Here is a 6260-nt window from a genome sequence, read left to right as displayed (position 1 = left end):
GTAACCAAGAATGGTTAAATGAATAACAAAGCAATGAACCATCCAAACAGTATGATTTTGATGCAAATTCCATGAGTTTTTAGTTATATTACTTGAATGCTATGAATGGAAGATTTCTCATGAAATTTTGCAAGACTTTGATGCAATTGTTTGGATGATTTCAGGGAAGAAGAGGCTAGGCAAGGAAGCAACAAAATCAATAAAGGAAGCTTGAATATCACATGTGGAGTTTAAGTTCCAGTTTAAGCTTAAACTGGAACTTAAACTACCAAACCATATAATGCTGGAAATGGCGTTTAAGTTCCAGTTTAAGCCTAAACTGAAGCTTAAACGCCAGAATCATGAAGGCTAAGAAATGCTGGAACTGGCATTTAACCTCCAGTTTAGCCTTAAACTGGAAGTTAAACGCCAGAAGTAAGAAAGGCACCAGGAGCATTTCCACGTTTAAGCTCCAGTTTAAGGTTAAACTGGAGCTTAAACGTGTTCGACTATTTCTCTCCTCCAGGGTTGCTTTCTTCATTTCCATGTTTAAGCTTCAGTTTAACCTTAAACTGAAGCTTAAACGTGTTCGACCCAATTGCTCCTCCAGGGTTGCTTTCTTCATTTCCACGTTTAAGCTTCAGTTTAACCTTAAACTGAAGCTTAAACGTATTCGACATTTCACACTCCTGGGTTGCTTTCTTCCATTTCCACGTTTAAGTTTCAGTTTAACCTTAAACTAAAACTTAAACTTCAACTTAAACGCCACTTTTTGAAAGGATTTCTGGGCCAAATATATTGAAGTTTAAGTTAGCATTTGAGCACAAACATTAACTTAAACGTATTATGGTATGAAACCCAATTGAATATCATGGTTTATGGGATTGGGCCTGAAGAATTAATGAGTCTGGAGCTTCAATTTGTTGAGTCTTGTGTCATTACTTGTTTATCACTAAGTTTGCTCAATGAATGTTACAGAATTGGATCACAGCCTCATCAGGATTATGGACCATAAACCCAAAGCAAAAGGAAATCAGGGAAAGGCCTCAAAGCCCAAGAAACACAACAGAAGCTCAATTTAGAAAGTGTATAAATAGGATAGAATTTAAGTTAGTTGGGACTTTTTTTTTGACACGGAGAACTTTGGATCATTTTTCTTTTAGTTTTGTAATTGAATTCAGAGCTACGACTCACTAAACCCCTTTCATTGGGTTAGGGAGCTCTATTGTAATTCAATGAATCAATAATAGTTTTATCTTCTTCTTCAATCTTTTCTCTTGAATTTTGTTAGAAAGCTTCTCGATCTAATTCCATTGGGTAGTTGTCTTGGGAAAGAAACTACCCATAATTGGAATCCTTCGGAACCTTGGGAAAGGAATGGAGGATTCATGCTAGAGAAGCTTTCTCACAGTGAATTGGATTGGGGTTTGGATGGATATTGTGACATGTAATCCTACCAAATTGTGGTTCATGAAACTGTGTGGTATAATCAGTGATCGAGCATCATCTCTTCTTATGAACATTTAAACCAAGGGATTGGGAATTTGTTTGTTTTTAGAGAGAATTGGTGAGCCAAGGGATTGGGATCCAATCATATAAGATTGCCAAGCAAAATTCAATGAATGCATTGGTTGAGGAAGGGATAAAAGTTGTTTTGATTCGGAGATCTCAATATCTCCTAACACCCAATGAACTCTCCATTTCTGATTTACCACTTTCTCTTTACATTCTGCAATTAAATTCATGCAATCACCCCATCCCTTTTAATTTCAGCAATTTAGCTTCTCGCTCTTTAATTCATGCAATTTTACATTCCGCAATTCTCATCTAAATCTTGATTCCGCTCAACTAGAACATACTTCTAATCCGAATTACTCACTCAACCAATCCTTGTGGGATTCGACCTCACTCTATTGTGAGTTTTTACTTGACGATAACCGGTGCACTTGCCGGAGGGAATTTTGCCGATCGTGCAATTTCCTAAATCGTAGCATATCAAGTTTATGCACATCAGTCAGCTACTTGTATCTTTCCCAAGCTTCATAGAGGGATTCACCTTCTTTCTATCTAAAGGTTTGAAAATCAGCTCTAAGCTTGCTCATCTTTTGAGGAGGAAAGAACTTGGCTAAGAAAGTCATGACCAGCTTATCCCAAGAGTTCAGGCTATCTTTGGGTTGAGAGTCCAACCATATTCTAGCTCTATCTCTTACAGCAAAAGGGAAAAGCATGAGCCTGTAGACTTCAGGATCTACTCCATTAGTCTTAACAGTATCACAGATCTGCAAGAATTCAGTTAAGAACTGAAAAGGATCTTCAGATGGAAGTCCATAAAACTTGCAGTTCTGCTACATCAGAGAAACTAACTGAGGTTTCAGCTCAAAATTGTTTGCTCCAATGGTAGGAATGGAGATGCTTCTTCCATGTAAATTGGAATTAGGTGTAGTAAACTTACCAAGCATTCTCCTTGCATTATTGTTGTTGGGTTCGGCTGCCATCTCCTTTACTTGTTCGAAATTTTCAATAAGGTTGTCTCTGGATTGTTGTAATTTAGCTTCTCTTAATTTTCTCTTCAGAGTCCTTTCAGGTTCTGGATCAGCTTCAACAAGAATGCCTTTTTTTTTGTCCCTGCTCATAAGAAAGAGAAAAGAAAAAGAAAAGAAGAGGAATCCTCTATGTCACAGTAAAGAGGTTCCTTATTGTTAGTAGAAGAAAAAAAGGAATAGGCGTGAAAAAGAATGAAGAATCCAAACACAAAGGTGATGATAGGAGCAGAGATGTGAGATGAAGAGAAGTGTTAGTAGATGAATAAATAAATAGAAGGGGATGAGAGGAGGAGAGAATTTTCGAAAATAATTTTTGAAAAAGAGTTAGTGATTTTCGAAAATAGTTTTTGAAAAAGGTTAGTATTTTTTCGAAAATTCAAATAAAAAATAAAATAATTAGTCTAATTAAAAAGAAATTTTGAAAAAGTGGGAAGATTTTTTCGAAAATTAGAGAGAGAGAGTTAGTTAGGTAGTTTTGAAAAAGGTAAGAGACAAACAAAAAGTTAGTTAGTTAGTTGAAACAAATTTTGAAAAGATAAGAAGTTAGGAAGTTAGAAAAGATATTTTGCAATCACTTTTTTGAAAAAGGTAAGATAAGAAGATATTTTTGAAAAGATATGATAGAAATTAGTTTTTGAAAAAAGATTTGATTTTTAAAATCTCAATTAATGACTTGATTCACAAGAAATCACAAGATATGATTCTAGAACTTAAAGTTTGAATCTTTCTTAACAAGTAAGTAACAAACTTGAAATTTTTGAATCAAAACATTAATTGATGATGTTATTTTCGAAAATATGATGTAAAATTAAGAAAAATATTTTTAAAAAATATTTTTGAAATTTTCGAAAATAACTAAAAAAAATTGAAAAAAGATTTGATTTTTGAAAAAGATTTTGAAAAAGATAAGATTTTTTTTTAAATTGAAAATTTGATTTGACTCACAAAAACAACTAGATTTTAAAAATTTTTGAAAAAGTCAAATCTAATTTTCGAAATTTTAAGAGAGAAAAAAAAAGGAAAGATATTTTTTTTTATTTTTGAATTTTTATGATGAGAGAGAAAAACAAGAAAAATGATGCAATTCATGAAAGTTATGGATCAAAACAATGAATGCATGCAAGAATGCTATGAATGTCAAGATGAACACCAAGAACACTATGAAGATCATGATGAACATCAAGAACACATTTTTGAAAAATTTTTAATGCAAAGAAAAAATACAAGACACCAAAATTAGAAATCTTTGATGCTTAGACTCTATGGATGCAAGAATGCATATGAAAAACATCATACAACACAAAACAAGAAAACATCAAGATCAAACAAGAAGACTTACCAAGAACAACTTGAAGATCATGAAGAACACTATGAATGCATGAATTTTCGAAAAATGCAAGATGAGTATGCAATTGACACCAAACTTAAAATTGACTCAAGACTCAAACAAGAAACATGAAAAATATTTTTTTTTTGATTTTTCTGATTTTATGATTTTTTTGTATTTTCTTTTAATTTTTTTCGAAAATCATTTTGAAAAAGAAAAATAAGGATTCCAAAATTTTTAATATGAATTCCAAGAATCTTATGCTCTTTAAACTAAAGCTCCAATCAAAGGGTCAGGCATGGCTTAATAGCCAGCCAAGCTCTAGCATGTAAATTACATCCATTGAGGTGATTAGTTAAAGACCAATCCCAAGGCAGTTTGGGTATGGCTTTACAGCCAGATAGGATTCAACATGTTTCATGAAACACTAGAATTTATTCTTAAAAATTCTGAAGAAAAATATACTTTTGAAAACATTTATTATTTTTTGAAAACTTTTTTTTTCGAAAACAAGGGAGAAATTTTTGAAAGAAATTTTTGAAAAATTTTTGAAAATAAAACAAAAAGAAAATTACCTAATCTGAGCAACAAGATGAACCGTCAGTTGTCCAAACTCGAACAATCCCCGGCAACGGCGCCAAAAACTTGGTATGCAAAATTGTTACTCAGGTTGTGAATTGTTGTTCGAAATTGATTCCCTGGCGATGACACCAAAAACGGATGCACAGAACCATGGTCTAAACATATCTTCACAACTTCGCATAACTAACCAGCAAGTGCACTGGGTCGTCCAAGTAATACCTTACGTGAGTAAGGGTCGAATCCCACGGAGATTGTTGGTATGAAGCAAGCTATGGTCACCTTGTAAATCTCAGTCAGGCAAATATAAAATAGTAATGGGGTTTTCGAAAATAAGTAATAAAAGAAGGATAGAAATACTTATGTAAATCATTGGTGAGAATTTCAGATAAGCGTATGGAGATGCAATCGTTCCTCTGAACCTCTGCTTTCCTGCTGTCTTCATCCAATCAGTCTTACTCCTTTCTATGGCTGGCTTTATGTAAGGATGTCACCGGTGCCAATGGCTACTTTCAATCCTCTCGGGAAAATGGTCCAAATGCTCTGTCACAGCACGGCTAATCATCTGGAGCCATCACCCTTGTCGTTGGTTGCATCCTATTCCTCTCTGTGAAAATGGTCCGATGTGCTGTCACTGCATGGCTAATCATCTTGGAGGTTCTTGATCATACTAGAATAGAATTTACTATCCTTTTGCGTCTGTCACAACGCCCAGCACTCGCGAGTTTTGAGTTCGTCACAGTCATTCAATCCCAGAGTCCTACTCGGAATACCACGGACAAGGTTTAGACTTTTCGGACTCTCATGAATGCCACCATCAATCTAGCTTATACCACGAAGATTCTGATTAAGAGATCTAAGAGATACTCATTCAATCTAATGTAGAACGGAAGTGGTTGTCAGGCACGCGTTCATAGGGAATGATGATGATTGTCACGTTCATCACATTCAGGTTGAAGTGCGAATGAATATCTTAGAAGTGAAATAAGATGAATTGAATAAAAAACAGTAGTACTTTGCATTAATCCTTGAGGAACAGCAGAGCTCCACACCTTAATCTATGGAGTGCAGAAACTCTACCGTTGAAAATACATAAGTGATAATGGAGTTCATTGGTCTCGGCCCCAGAGGGGAACCAGAGTAACCAAGACTTCTATGATTCGAAGATAAAACTCAAGATGTCTAATACAATAGTAAAAAGTCCTATTTATACTAAACTAGCCACTAGGATTTACAGAAGTAAGTAATTGATGCATAAATCCACTTCCGGGGCCCACTTGGTGTGTGCTTGGGCTGAGCTTGAATGTTACACGTGCAGAGGCTCTTTCTGGAGTTGAACGCCAGGTTGTAACGTATTTCTGGCGTTCAACTCTGGTTTGTGACTTGTTTCTGGCGTTTAACTCCAGACAGCAGCGTAGAACTGGCGTTCAACGCCATTTTATGTCATCTAAACTCATTCAAAGTATGGACTATTATATATTTCTGGAAAGCCCTAGATGTCCACTTTCCAACGCAATTGGAAGCGTGCCATTTTGAGTTCTGTAGCTCCAGAAAATCCACTTAGAGTGCAGGGAGGTCAGAATCCAACAGCATCAGCAGTCCTTCTTCAACCTCTGAATCTGATTTTTGCTCAAGTCCCTCAATTTCATCTAGAAAATACCTGAAATCACAGAAAAACATACAAACTCATAGTAAAGTCCAGAAATGTGAATTTAACATAAAAACTAATGAAAACATCTTTAAAATTAACTAGATTCTACTAAAAACATACTAAAAACAGTGCCAAAAAGCGTATAAATTATCCGCTCATCAAGAACCCAAAAGAATAATAG

This window comes from Arachis ipaensis, chromosome B3, assembly GCF_059453495.1.
Source record: "Arachis ipaensis isolate K30076 ecotype BB chromosome B3, ASM5945349v1, whole genome shotgun sequence".
Lineage (NCBI taxonomy): Eukaryota > Viridiplantae > Streptophyta > Magnoliopsida > Fabales > Fabaceae > Arachis > Arachis ipaensis.
The sequence above is the reverse complement of the archived record's forward strand: the minus strand, read 5'-3'. Positions refer to the sequence as shown.